Source organism: Schistocerca cancellata, chromosome 1, assembly GCF_023864275.1.
Source record: "Schistocerca cancellata isolate TAMUIC-IGC-003103 chromosome 1, iqSchCanc2.1, whole genome shotgun sequence".
NCBI lineage: Eukaryota > Metazoa > Arthropoda > Insecta > Orthoptera > Acrididae > Schistocerca > Schistocerca cancellata.
Window position 1 is genome coordinate 2,480,916 of NC_064626.1, and position 19,039 is coordinate 2,499,954.

Here is a 19,039-nt window from a genome sequence, read left to right on the forward strand (position 1 = left end):
CAGACTTGTCTCCATGGGTCTATTGCTGCCTCGGGCACCTTATGGCCGTTCTGCTGTGAGTCTAGATTATCGAATGGGACGAAAAACTGATAGTGAATTGTAACGTTCAGGGCCACCTAATGACGATGGATCACTCAAATTGCGTCCCGATTCAATACATCGTCATCAAGGCGATTTGACTCCATGGGTCTATTCTGCCTCGGGCACCTTATGGCCGTTCTGCTGTGAGTCTAGATTATCGAATGGGACGAAAAACTGATAGTGAATTGTAACGTTCAGGGCCTCCTAATGACGATGGATCACTCAAATTGCGTCCCGATTCAATACATCGTCCTCCAGCCGACTTGACTCCATGGGTCTATTGCTGCCTCGGGCACCTTATGGCCGTTCTGCTGTGAGTCTAGATTATCGAATGGGACGAAAAACTGATAGTGAATTGTAACGTTCAGGGCCTCCTATTGACGATGCTTCACTCAAATTGCGTCCCGATTCAATACAACGTCCTCCAACAGACTTGTCTCCATGGGTCGATTGCTGCGTCGTGCACCTTATGGATGTTCTGCTGTGAGTCAAAGATTTTCGAATCGGACGAAAAACTGATAGTGATTTGTAACATTCAGGGCCACCTAATGACGATGGACCACACAAATTGCGTCCCGATTCAGTACATCGTCCACTAGCCGACTTGACTCAATGGGACTATTGCTGTCTCGGGCACCTTATGGCCGTTCTGCTGTGAGTCTAGATTATAGAATGGGATGAAAAACTGATAGTGAATTGTAACGTTCAGGGCCACCTAATGACGATGGATAACTCAAATTGCGTCCCGATTCAATACATCGTCAACCAGCAGACTTGTCTCCATGGGTCTATTGCTGCCTCGGGCACCTTATGGCAGGCCTGCTGTGACTCAAAGATTTTCGAATCGGACGAAAAACTGATAGTGAATTGTAACGTTCAGGGCCTCCTAATGACGATGGATCACTCAAATTGCGTCCCGATTCAATACATCGTCCTCCAGCAGACTTGTCTCCATGGGTCTATTGCTGCCTCGGGAACCTTATGGCCGTTCTGCTGTGAGTCTAGATTATCGAATGGGACGAAAAACTGATAGTGAATTGTAACGTTCAGGGCCACCTAATGACGATGGATCACTCAAATTGCGTCCCGATTCAATACATCGTCCTCCAGCCGACTTGACTCCATGGGTCTATTGCTGCCTCGGGCACCTTATGGCCGTTCTGCTGTGAGTCTAGATTATCGAATGGGACGAAAAACTGATAGTGAATTGTAACGTTCAGGGCCTCCTAATGACGATGGATCACTCAAATTGCGTCCCGATTCAATACATCGTCCTCCAGCCGACTTGACTCCAAGGGTCTATTGCTGCTTAGGGCACCTTATGGCCGTTCTGCTGTGAGTCTAGATTATCGAATGGGACGAAAAACTGATAGTGAATTGTAACGTTCAGGGCCTCCTAATGACGATGGATCACTCAAATTGCGTCCCGATTCAATACATCGTCCTCCAGCAGACTTGTCTCCATGGGTCTATTGCTGCCTCGGGCACCTTATGGCCGTTCTGCTGTGAGTCTAGATTATCGAATGGGACGAAAAACTGATAGTGAATTGTAACGTTCAGCGCCACCTAATGACGATGGATCACTCAAATTGCGTCCCGATTCAATACATCGTCCTCCAGGCGATTTGACTCCATGGGTCTATTCTGCCTCGGGCACCTTATGGCCGTTCTGCTGTGAGTCCAGATTATCGAATGGGACGAAAAACTGATAGTGAATTGTAACGTTCAGGGTCTCCTAATGACGATGGATCACTCAAATTGCGTCCCGATTCAATACATCGTCCTCCAGCCGACTTGACTCCATGGGTCTATTGCTGCCTCGGGCACCTTATGGCCGTTCTGCTGTGAGTCTAGATTATCGAATGGGACGAAAAACTGATAGTGAATTGTAACGTTCAGGGCCTCCTAATGACGATGCTTCACTCAAATTGCGTCCCGATTCAATACAACGTCCTCCAGCAGACTTGTCTCCATGGGTCGATTGCTGCGTCGGGCACCTTATGGCAGGCCTGCTGTGACTCAAAGATTTTCGAATCGGACGAAAAACTGATAGTGAATTGTAACGTTCAGGGCCTCCTAATGACGATGGATCACTCAAATTGCGTCCCGATTCAATACATCGTCCCCAGCCGACTTGTCTCCATGGGTCTATTGCTGCCTCGGGCACCTTATGGCCGTTCTGCTGTGAGTCTAGATTATCGAATGGGACGAAAAACTGATAGTGAATTGTAACGTTCAGGGCCACCTAATGACGATGGATCACTCAAATTACGTCCTGATTCAATACATCGTCCTCCAGCAGACTTGACTTCATGGGTCTATTGCTGCCTCGGGCACCTTATGGCCGTTCTGCTGTGAGTCAAAGATTTTCGAATCGGACGAAAAACTGATAGTGAATTGTAACGTTCAGGGCCACCTAATGACGATGGATCACTCAAATTGCGTCCCGATTCAATACATCGTCCTCCAGCCGACTTGACTCCATGGGTCTATTGCTGCCTCGGGCACCTTATGGCCGTTCTGCTGTGAGTCTAGATTATCGAATGGGACAAAAAACTGATAGTGAATTGTAACGTTCAGGGCCTCCTAATGACGATGGATCACTCAAATTGCGTCCCGATTCAATACATCGTCCTCCAGCAGACTTGTCTCCATGGGTCTATTGCTGCCTCGGGCACCTTATGGCCGTTCTGCTGTGAGTCTAGATTATCGAATGGGACGAAAAACTGATAGTGAATTGTAACGTTCAGGGCCACCTAATGACGATGGATCACTCAAATTGCGTCCCGATTCAATACATCGTCCTCCAGCCGACTTGACTCCATGGGTCTATTGCTGCCTCGGGCACCTTATGGCCGTTCTGCTGTGAGTCTAGATTATCGAATGGGACGAAAAACTGATAGTGAATTGTAACGTTCAGGGCCTCCTAATGACGATGGATCACTCAAATTGCGTCCCGATTCAATACATCGTCCTCCAGCCGACTTGACTCCAAGGGTCTATTGCTGCTTCGGGCACCTTATGGCCGTTCTGCTGTGAGTCTAGATTATCGAATGGGACGAAAAACTGATAGTGAATAGTAACGTTCAGGGCCTCCTAATGACGATGGATCACTCAAATTGCGTCCCGATTCAATACATCGTCCTCCAGCAGACTTGTCTCCATGGGTCTATTGCTGCCTCGGGCACCTTATGGCCGTTCTGCTGTGAGTCTAGATTATCGAATGGGACGAAAAACTGATAGTGAATTGTAACGTTCAGGGCCACCTAATGACGATGGATCACTCAAATTGCGTCCCGATTCAATACATCGTCATCAAGGCGATTTGACTCCATGGGTCTATTCTGCCTCGGGCACCTTATGGCCGTTCTGCTGTGAGTCTAGATTATCGAATGGGACGAAAAACTGATAGTGAATTGTAACGTTCAGGGCCTCCTAATGACGATGGATCACTCAAATTGCGTCCCGATTCAATACATCGTCCTCCAGCCGACTTGACTCCATGGGTCTATTGCTGCCTCGGGCACCTTATGGCCGTTCTGCTGTGAGTCTAGATTATCGAATGGGACGAAAAACTGATAGTGAATTGTAACGTTCAGGGCCTCCTATTGACGATGCTTCACTCAAATTGCGTCCCGATTCAATACAACGTCCTCCAACAGACTTGTCTCCATGGGTCGATTGCTGCGTCGTGCACCTTATGGATGTTCTGCTGTGAGTCAAAGATTTTCGAATCGGACGAAAAACTGATAGTGATTTGTAACATTCAGGGCCACCTAATGACGATGGACCACACAAATTGCGTCCCGATTCAGTACATCGTCCACTAGCCGACTTGACTCAATGGGACTATTGCTGTCTCGGGCACCTTATGGCCGTTCTGCTGTGAGTCTAGATTATAGAATGGGATGAAAAACTGATAGTGAATTGTAACGTTCAGGGCCACCTAATGACGATGGATAACTCAAATTGCGTCCCGATTCAATACATCGTCAACCAGCAGACTTGTCTCCATGGGTCTATTGCTGCCTCGGGCACCTTATGGCAGGCCTGCTGTGACTCAAAGATTTTCGATTCGGACGAAAAACTGATAGTGAATTGTAACGTTCAGGGCCTCCTAATGACGATGGATCACTCAAATTGCGTCCCGATTCAATACATCGTCCTCCAGCAGACTTGTCTCCATGGGTCTATTGCTGCCTCGGGAACCTTATGGCCGTTCTGCTGTGAGTCAAAGATTTTCGAATCGGACGAAAAACTGATAGTGACTTGTAACATTCAGGGCCACCTAATGACGATGGATCACTCAAATTGAGTCCCGATTCAATACATCGTCCTCCAGCAGACTTGTCTCCATGGGTCTATTGCCGCCTCGGGCACCTTATGGCAGGCCTGCTGTGACTCAAAGATTTTCGAATCGGACGAAAAACTGATAGTGAATTGTAACTTTCAGGGGCACCTAATGGCGATGGATCACTCAAATTGCGTCCCGATTCAATACATCGTCCTCCAGCAGACTTGTCTCCATGGGTCGATTGCTGCCTCGGGCACCTAATATCCGTTCTGCTGTGAGTCAAAGATTTTCGAATCGGACGAAAAACTGACAGTGAATTGTAACATTCAGGGCCACCTAATGACGATGGACCATGCAAATTGCGTCCCGATTCAATACATCAGCCTCCAGCCGAGTTGACTCCATGGGACTATTGCTGCCTCTGGCACCTTATGACCATTCTGCTGTGAATCTAGATTATCGAATGGGACGAAAAACTGATAGTGAATTGTAACGTTCAGGGCCACCTAATGACGATGGATCACTCAAATTGCGTCCCGATTCAATACATCGTCCCCAGCCGACGTGTCTCCATGGGTCTATTGCTGCCTCGGGCACCTTAAGGCCGTTCTGCTGTGAGTCTAGATTATCGAATGGGACGAAAAACTGATAGTGAATTGTAACGTTCAGGGCCACCTAATGACGATGGATCACTCAAATTGCGTCCTGATTCAATACATCGTCCTCCAGCAGACTTGACTTCATGGGTATATTGCTGCCTCAGGCACCTTATGGCCGTTCTGCTGTGAGTCAAAGATTTTCGAATCGGACGAAAAAGTGATAGTGAATTGTAACTTTCAGGGCCACCTAATGACGATGGATCACTCAAATTGCGTCCCGATTCAATACATCGTCCTCCAGCAGACTTGTCTCCATGGGTCGATTGCTGCCTCGGGCACCTTATGGCCGTTCTGCTGTGAGTCAAAGATTTTCGAATCGGACGAAAAACTGATAGTGATTTGTAACATTCAGGGCCACCTAATGACGATGGACCACACAAATTGCGTCCCGATTCAATACATCGTCCTCCAGCCGACTTGACTCCATGGGTCTATTGCTGCCTCGGGCACCTTATGGCCTTTCTGCTGTGAGTCAAAGATTTGCGAATCGGACGAAAAACTGATAGTGATTTGTAACATTAAGGGCCACCTAATGACGATGGAACACACAAATTGCGTCCCGATTCAGTACATCGTCCACTAGCCGACTTGACTCAATGGGACTATTGCTGTCTCGGGCACCTTATGGCCGTTCTGCTGTGAGTCTAGATTATAGAATGGGATGAAAAACTGATAGTGAATTGTAACGTTCAGGGCCACCTAATGACGATGGATAACTCAAATTGCGTCCCGATTCAATACATCGTCCACCAGCAGACTTGTCTCCATGGGTCTATTGCTGCCTCGGGCACCTTATGGCAGGCCTGCTGTGACTCAAAGATTTTCGAATCGGACGAAAAACTGATAGTGAATTGTAACGTTCAGGGCCACCTAATGACGATGGATAACTCAAATGGCGTCCCGATTCAATACATCGTCCACCAGCAGACTTGTCTCCATGGGTCTATTGCTGGCTCGGGCACCTTATGGCCGTTCTGCTGTGAGTCTAGATTATCGAATGGGACGAAAAACTGATAGTGAATTGTAACGTTCAGGGCCTCCTAATGACGATGCTTCACTCAAATTGCGTCCCGATTCAATACAACGTCCTCCAGCAGACTTGTCTCCATGGGTCGATTGCTGCGTCGGGCACCTTATGGCCGTTCTGCTGTGAGTCAAAGATTTTCGAATCGGACGAAAAACTGATAGTGATTTGTAACATTCAGGGCCACCTAATGACGATGGACCACACAAATTGCGTCCCGATTCAGTACATCGTCCACTAGCCGACTTGACTCAATGGGACTATTGCTGTCTCTGGCACCTTATGGCCGTTCTGCTGTGAGTCTAGATTATAGAATGGGATGAAAAACTGATAGTGAATTGTAACGTTCAGGGCCACCTAATGACGATGGATAACTCAAATTGCGTCCCGATTCAATACATCGTCCACCAGCAGACTTGTCTCCATGGGTCTATTGCTGCCTCGGGCACCTTATGGCAGGCCTGCTGTGACTCAAAGATTTTCGAATCGGACGAAAAACTGATAGTGAATTGTAACGTTCAGGGCCTCCTAACAACGATGGATCACTCAAATTGCGTCCCGATTCAATACATCGTCCTCCAGCAGACTTGTCTCCATGGGTCTATTGCTGCCTCGGGCACCTTATGGCCGTTCTGCTGTGAGTCAAAGATTTTCGAATCGGACGAAAAACTGATAGTGAATTGTAACATTCAGGGCCACCTAATGACGATGGATCACTCAAATTGAGTCCCGATTCAATACATCGTCCTCCAGCAGACTTGTCTCCATGGGTCTATTGCCGCCTCGGGCACCTTATGGCAGGCCTGCTGTGACTCAAAGATTTTCGAATCGGACGAAAAACTGATAGTGAATTGTAACTTTCAGGGGCACCTAATGGCGATGGATCACTCAAATTGCGTCCCGATTCAATACATCGTCCTCCAGCAGACTTGTCTCCATGGGTCGATTGCTGCCTCGGGCACCTAATATCCGTTCTGCTGTGAGTCAAAGATTTTCGAATCGGACGAAAAACTGATAGTGAATTGTAACATTCAGGGCCACCTAATGACGATGGACCATGCAAATTGCGTCCCGATTCAATACATCGTCCTCCAGCCGAGTTGACTCCATGGGACTATTGCTGCCTCTGGCACCTTATGACCATTCTGCTGTGAATCTAGATTATCGAATGGGACGAAAAACTGATAGTGAATTGTAACGTTCAGGGCCACCTAATGACGATGGATCACTCAAATTGCGTCCCGATTCAATACATCGTCCCCAGCCGACTTGTCTCCATGGGTCTATTGCTGCCTCGGGCACCTTAAGGCCGTTCTGCTGTGAGTCTAGATTATCGAATGGGACGAAAAACTGATAGTGAATTGTAACGTTCAGGGCCACCTAATGACGATGGATCACTCAAATTGCGTCCTGATTCAATACATCGTCCTCCAGCAGACTTGACTTCATGGGTCTATTGCTGCCTCAGGCACCTTATGGCCGTTCTGCTGTGAGTCAAAGATTTTCGAATCGGACGAAAAAGTGATAGTGAATTGTAACTTTCAGGGCCACCTAATGACGATGGATCACTCAAATTGCGTCCCGATTCAATACATCGTCCTCCAGCCGACTTGTCTCCATGGGTCGATTGCTGCCTCGGGCACCTTATGGCCGTTCTGCTGTGAGTCAAAGATTTTCGAATCGGACGAAAAACTGATAGTGATTTGTAACATTCAGGGCCACCTAATGACGATGGACCACACAAATTGCGTCCCGATTCAGTACATCGTCCACTAGCCGACTTGACTCAATGGGACTATTGCTGTCTCGGGCACCTTATGGCCGTTCTGCTGTGAGTCTAGATTATAGAATGGGATGAAAAACTGATAGTGAATTGTAACGTTCAGGGCCACCTAATGACGATGGATAACTCAAATTGCGTCCCGATTCAATACATCGTCCACCAGCAGACTTGTCTCCATGGGTCTATTGCTGCCTCGGGCACCTTATGGCAGGCCTGCTGTGACTCAAAGATTTTCGAATCGGACGAAAAACTGATAGTGAATTGTAACGTTCAGGGCCTCCTAATGACGATGGATCACTCAAATTGCGTCCCGATTCAATACATCGTCCTCCAGCAGACTTGTCTCCATGGGTCTATTGCTGCCTCGGGCACCTTATGGCCGTTCTGCTGTGAGTCAAAGATTTTCGAATCGGACGAAAAACTGATAGTGAATTGTAACATTCATGGCCACCTAATGACGATGGATCACTCAAATTGCGTCCCGATTCAATACATCGTCCTCCAGCAGACTTGGCTCCATGGGTCTATTGCCGCCTCGGGCACCTTATGGCAGGCCTGCTGTGACTCAAAGATTTTCGAATCGGACGAAAAACTGATAGTGAATTGTAACTTTCACGGCCACCTAATGGCGATGGATCACTCAAATTGCGTCCCGATTCAATACATCGTCCTCCAGCAGACTTGTCTCCATGGGTCGATTGCTGCCTCGGGCACCTTAAGGCCGTTCTGCTGTGAGTCTAGATTATCGAATGGGACGAAAAACTGATAGTGAATTGTAACGTTCAGGGCCACCTAATGACGATGGATCACTCAAATTGCGTCCTGATTCAATACATCGTCCTCCAGCAGACTTGACTTCATGGGTCTATTGCTGCCTCAGGCACCTTATGGCCGTTCTGCTGTGAGTCAAAGATTTTCGAATCGGACGAAAAAGTGATAAGGAATTGTAACTTTCAGGGCCACCTAATGACGATGGATCACTCAAATTGCGTCCCGATTCAATACATCGTCCTCCAGCAGACTTGTCTCCATGGGTCGATTGCTGCCTCGGGCACCTTATGGCCGTTCTGCTGTGAGTCAAAGATTTTCGAATCGGACGAAAAACTGATAGTGATTTGTAACATTCAGGGCCACCTAATGACGATGGACCACACAAATTGCGTCCCGATTCAATACATCGTCCTCCAGCCGACTTGACTCCATGGGTCTATTGCTGCCTCGGGCACCTTATGGCCTTTCTGCTGTGAGTCAAAGATTTTCGAATCGGACGAAAAACTGATAGTGATTTGTCACATTCAGGGCCACCTAATGACGATGGACCACACAAATTGCGTCCCGATTCAGTACATCGTCCACTAGCCGACTTGACTCAATGGGACTATTGCTGTCTCGGGCACCTTATGGCCGTTCTGCTGTGAGTCTAGATTATAGAATGGGATGAAAAACTGATAGTGAATTGTAACGTTCAGGGCCACCTAATGACGATGGATAACTCAAATTGCGTCCCGATTCAATACATCGTCCACCAGCAGACTTGTCTCCATGGGTCTATTGCTGCCTCGGGCACCTTATGGCAGGCCTGCTGTGACTCAAAGATTTTCGAATCGGACGAAAAACTGATAGTGAATTGTAACGTTCAGGGCCTCCTAATGACGATGGATCACTCAAATTGCGTCCCGATTCAATACATCGTCCTCCAGCAGACTTGTCTCCATGGGTCTATTGCTGCCTCGGGCACCTTATGGCCGTTCTGCTGTGAGTCAAAGATTTTCGAATCGGACGAAAAACTGATAGTGAATTGTAACATTCAGGGCCACCTAATGACGATGGATCACTCAAATTGCGTCCCGATTCAATACATCGTCCTCCAGCAGACTTGTCTCCATGGGTCTATTGCCGCCTCGGGCAACTTATGGCAGGCCTGCTGTGACTCAAAGATTTTCGAATCGGACGAAAAACTGATAGTGAATTGTAACTTTCAGGGCCACCTAATGGCGATGGATCACACAAATTGCGTCCCGATTCAATACATCGTCCTCCAGCAGACTTGTCTCCATGGGTCGATTGCTGCCTCGGGCACCTAATATCCGTTCTGCTGTGAGTCAAAGATTTTCGAATCGGACGAAAAACTGATAGTGAATTGTAACATTCAGGGCCACCTAATGACGATGGACCATGCAAATTGCGTCCCGATTCAATACATCGTCCTCCAGCCGAGTTGACTCCATGGGTCTATTGCTACCTCTGGCACCTTATGGCCATTCTGCTGTGAATCTAGATTATCGAATGGGACGAAAAACTGATAGTGAATTGTAACGTTCAGGGCCACCTAATGACGATGCGTCCCGATTCAATACATCGTCCCCAGCCGACTTGTCTCCATGGGTCTATTGCTGCCTCGGGCACCTTAAGGCCGTTCTGCTGTGAGTCTAGATTATTGAATGGGACGAAAAACTGATAGTGAATTGTAACGTTCAGGGCCACCTAATGACGATGGATCACTCAAATTGCGTCCTGATTCAATACATCGTCCTCCAGCAGACTTGACTTCATGGGTCTATTGCTGCCTCAGGCACCTTATGGCCGTTCTGCTGTGAGTCAAAGATTTTCGAATCGGACGAAAAACTGATAGTGAATTGTATCTTTCAGGGCCACCTAATGACGATGGATCACTCAAATTGCGTCCCGATTCAATACATCGTCCTCCAGCAGACTTGTCTCCATGGGTCGATTGCTGCCTCGGGCACCTTATGGCCGTTCTGCTGTGAGTCAAAGATTTTCGAATCGGACGAAAAACTGATAGTGATTTGTAACATTCAGGGCCACCTAATGACGATGGACCACACAAATTGCGTCCCGATTCAATACATCGTCCTCCAGCCGACTTGACTCCATGGGTCTATTGCTGCCTCGGGCACCTTATGGCCTTTCTGCTGTGAGTCTAGATTATCGAATGGGACGAAAAACTGATAGTGAATTGTAACGTTCAGGGCCTCCTAATGACGATGGATCACTCAAATTGCGTCCCGATTCAATACATCGTCCTCCAGCAGACTTGTCTCCATGGGTCGATTGCTGCCTCGGGCACCTAATATCCGTTTTGCTGTGTGTCAAAGATTTTCGAATCGGACGAAAAACTGATAGTGAATTGTAACATTCAGGGCCACCTAATGACGATGGACCATGCAAATTGCGTCCCGATTCAATACATCGTCCTCCAGCCGAGTTGACTCCATGGGTCTATTGCTGCCTCTGGCACCTTATGGCCATTCTGCTGTGAATCTAGATAATCGAATGGGACGAAAAACTGATAGTGAATTGTAACGTTCAGGGCCACCTAATGACGATGCGTCCCGATTCAATACATCGTCCCCAGCCGACTTGTCTCCATGGGTCTATTGCTGCCTCGGGCACCTTAAGGCCGTTCTGCTGTGAGTCTAGATTATTGAATGGGACGAAAAACTGATAGTGAATTGTAACGTTCAGGGCCACCTAATGACGATGGATCACTCAAATTGCGTCCTGATTCAATACATCGTCCTCCAGCAGACTTGACTTCATGGGTCTATTGCTGCCTCAGGCACCTTATGGCCGTTCTGCTGTGAGTAAAAGATTTTCGAATCGGACGAAAAACTGATAGTGAATTGTATCTTTCAGGGCCACCTAATGACGATGGATCACTCAAATTGCGTCCCGATTCAATACATCGTCCTCCAGCAGACTTGTCTCCATGGGTCGATTGCTGCCTCGGGCACCTTAAGGCCGTTCTGCTGTGAGTCTAGATTATCGAATGGGACGAAAAACTGATAGTGAATTGTAACGTTCAGGGCCACCTAATGACGATGGATCACTCAAATTGCGTCCTGATTCAATACATCGTCCTCCAGCAGACTTGACTTCATGGGTCTATTGCTGCCTCAGGCACCTTATGGCCGTTCTGCTGTGAGTCAAAGATTTTCGAATCGGACGAAAAAGTGATAGTGAATTGTAACTTTCAGGGCCACCTAATGACGATGGATCACTCAAATTGCGTCCCGATTCAATACATCGTCCTCCAGCAGACTTGTCTCCATGGGTCGATTGCTGCCTCGGGCACCTTATGGCCGTTCTGCTGTGAGTCAAAGATTTTCGAATCGGACGAAAAACTGATAGTGATTTGTAACATTCAGGGCCACCTAATGACGATGGACCACACAAATTGCGTCCCGATTCAATACATCGTCCTCCAGCCGACTTGACTCCATGGGTCTATTGCTGCCTCGGGCACCTTATGGCCTTTCTGCTGTGAGTCAAAGATTTTCGAATCGGACGAAAAACTGATAGTGATTTGTCACATTCAGGGCCACCTAATGACGATGGACCACACAAATTGCGTCCCGATTCAGTACATCGTCCACTAGCCGACTTGACTCAATGGGACTATTGCTGTCTCGGGCACCTTATGGCCGTTCTGCTGTGAGTCTAGATTATAGAATGGGATGAAAAACTGATAGTGAATTGTAACGTTCAGGGCCACCTAATGACGATGGATAACTCAAATTGCGTCCCGATTCAATACATCGTCCACCAGCAGACTTGTCTCCATGGGTCTATTGCTGCCTCGGGCACCTTATGGCAGGCCTGCTGTGACTCAAAGATTTTCGAATCGGACGAAAAACTGATAGTGAATTGTAACGTTCAGGGCCTCCTAATGACGATGGATCACTCAAATTGCGTCCCGATTCAATACATCGTCCTCCAGCAGACTTGTCTCCATGGGTCTATTGCTGCCTCGGGCACCTTATGGCCGTTCTGCTGTGAGTCAAAGATTTTCGAATCGGACGAAAAACTGATAGTGAATTGTAACATTCAGGGCCACCTAATGACGATGGATCACTCAAATTGCGTCCCGATTCAATACATCGTCCTCCAGCAGACTTGTCTCCATGGGTCTATTGCCGCCTCGGGCAACTTATGGCAGGCCTGCTGTGACTCAAAGATTTTCGAATCGGACGAAAAACTGATAGTGAATTGTAACTTTCAGGGCCACCTAATGGCGATGGATCACTCAAATTGCGTCCCGATTCAATACATCGTCCTCCAGCAGACTTGTCTCCATGGGTCGATTGCTGCCTCGGGCACCTAATATCCGTTCTGCTGTGAGTCAAAGATTTTCGAATCGGACGAAAAACTGATAGTGAATTGTAACATTCAGGGCCACCTAATGACGATGGACCATGCAAATTGCGTCCCGATTCAATACATCGTCCTCCAGCCGAGTTGACTCCATGGGTCTATTGCTACCTCTGGCACCTTATGGCCATTCTGCTGTGAATCTAGATTATCGAATGGGACGAAAAACTGATAGTGAATTGTAACGTTCAGGGCCACCTAATGACGATGCGTCCCGATTCAATACATCGTCCCCAGCCGACTTGTCTCCATGGGTCTATTGCTGCCTCGGGCACCTTAAGGCCGTTCTGCTGTGAGTCTAGATTATTGAATGGGACGAAAAACTGATAGTGAATTGTAACGTTCAGGGCCACCTAATGACGATGGATCACTCAAATTGCGTCCTGATTCAATACATCGTCCTCCAGCAGACTTGACTTCATGGGTCTATTGCTGCCTCAGGCACCTTATGGCCGTTCTGCTGTGAGTTAAAGATTTTCGAATCGGACGAAAAACTGATAGTGAATTGTATCTTTCAGGGCCACCTAATGACGATGGATCACTCAAATTGCGTCCCGATTCAATACATCGTCCTCCAGCAGACTTGTCTCCATGGGTCGATTGCTGCCTCGGGCACCTTATGGCCGTTCTGCTGTGAGTCAAAGATTTTCGAATCGGACGAAAAACTGATAGTGATTTGTAACATTCAGGGCCACCTAATGACGATGGACCACACAAATTGCGTCCCGATTCAATACATCGTCCTCCAGCAGACTTGTCTCCATGGGTCTATTGCTGCCTCGGGCACCTTATGGCCGTTCTGCTGTGAGTCAAAGATTTTCGAATCGGACGAAAAACTGATAGTGAATTGTAACATTCAGGGCCACCTAATGACGATGGACCACACAAATTGCGTCCCGATTCAATACATCGTCCTCCAGCAGACTTGTCTCCATGGGTCGATTGCTGCCTCGGGCACCTAATATCCGTTCTGCTGTGAGTCAAAGATTTTCGAATCGGACGAAAAACTGATAGTGAATTGTAACGTTCAGGGCCTCCTAATGACGATGGATCACTCAAATTGCGTCCCGATTCAATACATCGTCCTCCAGCAGACTTGTCTCCATGGGTCTATTGCTGCCTCGGGCACCTTATGGCCGTTCTGCTGTGAGTCTAGATTATCGAATGGGACGAAAAACTGATAGTGAATTGTAACGTTCAGGGCCACCTAATGACGATGGATCACTCAAATTGCGTCCCGATTCAATACATCGTCCTCCAGCCGACTTGACTCCATGGGTCTATTGCTGCCTCGGGCACCTTATGGCCGTTCTGCTGTGAGTCTAGATTATCGAATGGGACGAAAAACTGATAGTGAATTGTAACGTTCAGGGCCTCCTAATGACGATGGATCACTAAAATTGCGTCCCGATTCAATACATCGTCCTCCAGCCGACTTGACTCCATGGGTCTATTGCTGCCTCGGGCTCCTTATGGCCGTTCTGCTGTGAGTCAAAAATTTTCGAATCGGACGAAAAACTGATAGTGATTTGTAACATTCAGGGCCACCTAATGACGATGGACCACACAAATTGCGTCCCGATTCAGTACATCGTCCACTAGCCGACTTGACTCCATGGGACTATTGCTGTCTCGGGCACCTTATGGCCGTTCTGCTGTGAGTCTAGATTATAGAATAGGATGAAAAACTGATAGTGAATTGTAACGCTCAGGGCCACCTAATGACGATGGATCACTCAAATTGCGTCCCGATTCAATACATCGTCCTCCAGCAGACTTGTCTCCATGGGTCTATTGCTGCCTCGGGCACCTTATGGCAGGCCTGCTGAGACTCAAAGATTTTCGAATCGGACGAAAAACTGATAGCGAATTGTAACGTTCAGGGCCTCCTAATGACGATGGATCACTCAAATTGCGTCCCGATTCAATACATCGTCCTCCAGCAGACCTGTCTCCATGGGTCTATTGCTGCCTCGGGCACCTTATGGCCGTTCTGCTGTGAGTCAAAGATTTTCGAATCGGACGAAAAACTGATAGTGAATTGTAACGTTCAGGGCCTCCTAATGACGATGGATCACTCAAATTGCGTCCCGATTCAATACATCGTCCTCCAGCCGACTTGACTCCATGGGTCTATTGCTGCCTCGGGCACCTTATGGCCTTTCTGCTGTGAGTCTAGATTATCGAATGGGACGAAAAACTGATAGTGAATTGTAACGTTCAGGGCCTCCTAATGACGATGGATCACTCAAATTGCGTCCCGATTCAATACATCGTCCTCCAGCAGACTTGTCTCCATGGGTCGATTGCTGCCTCGGGCACCTAATATCCGTTTTGCTGTGTGTCAAAGATTTTCGAATCGGACGAAAAACTGATAGTGAATTGTAACATTCAGGGCCACCTAATGACGATGGACCATGCAAATTGCGTCCCGATTCAATACATCGTCCTCCAGCCGAGTTGACTCCATGGGTCTATTGCTGCCTCTGGCACCTTATGGCCATTCTGCTGTGAATCTAGATAATCGAATGGGACGAAAAACTGATAGTGAATTGTAACGTTCAGGGCCACCTAATGACGATGCGTCCCGATTCAATACATCGTCCCCAGCCGACTTGTCTCCATGGGTCTATTGCTGCCTCGGGCACCTTAAGGCCGTTCTGCTGTGAGTCTAGATTATTGAATGGGACGAAAAACTGATAGTGAATTGTAACGTTCAGGGCCACCTAATGACGATGGATCACTCAAATTGCGTCCTGATTCAATACATCGTCCTCCAGCAGACTTGACTTCATGGGTCTATTGCTGCCTCAGGCACCTTATGGCCGTTCTGCTGTGAGTCAAAGATTTTCGAATCGGACGAAAAACTGATAGTGAATTGTATCTTTCAGGGCCACCTAATGACGATGGATCACTCAAATTGCGTCCCGATTCAATACATCGTCCTCCAGCAGACTTGTCTCCATGGGTCGATTGCTGCCTCGGGCACCTTAAGGCCGTTCTGCTGTGAGTCTAGATTATCGAATGGGACGAAAAACTGATAGTGAATTGTAACGTTCAGGGCCACCTAATGACGATGGATCACTCAAATTGCGTCCTGATTCAATACATCGTCCTCCAGCAGACTTGACTTCATGGGTCTATTGCTGCCTCAGGCACCTTATGGCCGTTCTGCTGTGAGTCAAAGATTTTCGAATCGGACGAAAAAGTGATAGTGAATTGTAACTTTCAGGGCCACCTAATGACGATGGATCACTCAAATTGCGTCCCGATTCAATACATCGTCCTCCAGCAGACTTGTCTCCATGGGTCGATTGCTGCCTCGGGCACCTTATGGCCGTTCTGCTGTGAGTCAAAGATTTTCGAATCGGACGAAAAACTGATAGTGATTTGTAACATTCAGGGCCACCTAATGACGATGGACCACACAAATTGCGTCCCGATTCAATACATCGTCCTCCAGCCGACTTGACTCCATGGGTCTATTGCTGCCTCGGGCACCTTATGGCCTTTCTGCTGTGAGTCAAAGATTTTCGAATCGGACGAAAAACTGATAGTGATTTGTCACATTCAGGGCCACCTAATGACGATGGACCACACAAATTGCGTCCCGATTCAGTACATCGTCCACTAGCCGACTTGACTCAATGGGACTATTGCTGTCTCGGGCACCTTATGGCCGTTCTGCTGTGAGTCTAGATTATAGAATGGGATGAAAAACTGATAGTGAATTGTAACGTTCAGGGCCACCTAATGACGATGCGTCCCGATTCAATACATCGTCCCCAGCCGACTTGTCTCCATGGGTCTATTGCTGCCTCGGGCACCTTAAGGCCGTTCTGCTGTGAGTCTAGATTATTGAATGGGACGAAAAACTGATAGTGAATTGTAACGTTCAGGGCCACCTAATGACGATGGATCACTCAAATTGCGTCCTGATTCAATACATCGTCCTCCAGCAGACTTGACTTCATGGGTCTATTGCTGCCTCAGGCACCTTATGGCCGTTCTGCTGTGAGTTAAAGATTTTCGAATCGGACGAAAAACTGATAGTGAATTGTATCTTTCAGGGCCACCTAATGACGATGGACCACACAAATTGCGTCCCGATTCAATACATCGTCCTCCAGCAGACTTGTCTCCATGGGTCTATTGCTGCCTCGGGCACCTTATGGCCGTTCTGCTGTGAGTCAAAGATTTTCGAATCGGACGAAAAACTGATAGTGAATTGTAACATTCAGGGCCACCTAATGACGATGGACCACACAAATTGCGTCCCGATTCAATACATCGTCCTCCAGCAGACTTGTCTCCATGGGTCGATTGCTGCCTCGGGCACCTAATATCCGTTCTGCTGTGAGTCAAAGATTTTCGAATCGGACGAAAAACTGATAGTGAATTGTAACGTTCAGGGCCTCCTAATGACGATGGATCACTCAAATTGCGTCCCGATTCAATACATCGTCCTCCAGCAGACTTGTCTCCATGGGTCTATTGCTGCCTCGGGCACCTTATGGCCGTTCTGCTGTGAGTCTAGATTATCGAATGGGACGAAAAACTGATAGTGAATTGTAACGTTCAGGGCCACCTAATGACGATGGATCACTCAAATTGCGTCCCGATTCAATACATCGTCCTCCAGCCGACTTGACTCCATGGGTCTATTGCTGCCTCGGGCACCTTATGGCCGTTCTGCTGTGAGTCTAGATTATCGAATGGGACGAAAAACTGATAGTGAATTGTAACGTTCAGGGCCTCCTAATGACGATGGATCACTAAAATTGCGTCCCGATTCAATACATCGTCCTCCAGCCGACTTGACTCCATGGGTCTATTGCTGCCTCGGGCTCCTTATGGCCGTTCTGCTGTGAGTCAAAAATTTTCGAATCGGACGAAAAACTGATAGTGATTTGTAACATTCAGGGCCACCTAATGACGATGGACCACACAAATTGCGTCCCGATTCAGTACATCGTCCACTAGCCGACTTGACTCCATGGGACTATTGCTGTCTCGGGCACCTTATGGCCGTTCTGCTGTGAGTCTAGATTATAGAATAGGATGAAAAACTGATAGTGAATTGTAACGCTCAGGGCCACCTAATGACGATGGATCACTCAAATTGCGTCCCGATTCAATACATCGTCCTCCAGCAGACTTGTCTCCATGGGTCTATTGCTGCCTCGGGCACCTTATGGCAGGCCTGCTGAGACTCAAAGATTTTCGAATCGGACGAAAAACTGATAGCGAATTGTAACGTTCAGGGCCTCCTAATGACGATGGATCACTCAAATTGCGTCCCGATTCAATACATCGTCCTCCAGCAGACCTGTCTCCATGGGTCTATTGCTGCCTCGGGCACCTTATGGCCGTTCTGCTGTGAGTCAAAGATTTTCGAATCGGACGAAAAACTGATAGTGAATTGTAACGTTCAGGGCCTCCTAATGACGATGGATCACTCAAATTGCGTCCCGATTCAATACATCGTCCTCCAGCCGACTTGACTCCATGGGTCTATTGCTGCCTCGGGCACCTGATGGCCGTTCTGCTGTGAGTCTAGATTATCGAATGGGACGAAAAACTGATAGTGAATTGTAACGTTCAGGGCGTCCTAATGACGATGGATCACTCAAATTGCGTCCCGATTCAATACATCGTCCTCCAGCAGACTTGTGTCCATGGGTCGATTGCTGCCTCGGGCACCTAATGGCCGTTCTGCTGTGAGTCAAAGATTTTCGAATCGGACGAAAAACTGATAGTGAATTGTAACATTCAGAGCCACCTAATGACGATGGACCACGCAAATTGCGTCCCGATTCCATACATCGTCCTCCAGCCGAGTTGACTCCATGGGACTATTGCTGCCTAGGGCACCTTATGGCCGTTCTGCTGTGAATGTAGATTATCGAATGGGACGAAAAACTGATAGTGAATTGTAACGATCAGGGCCACCTAATGACGATGGATCACTCAAATTGCGTCCCGATTCAATACATCGTCCCCAGCCGACTTGTCTCCATGGGTCT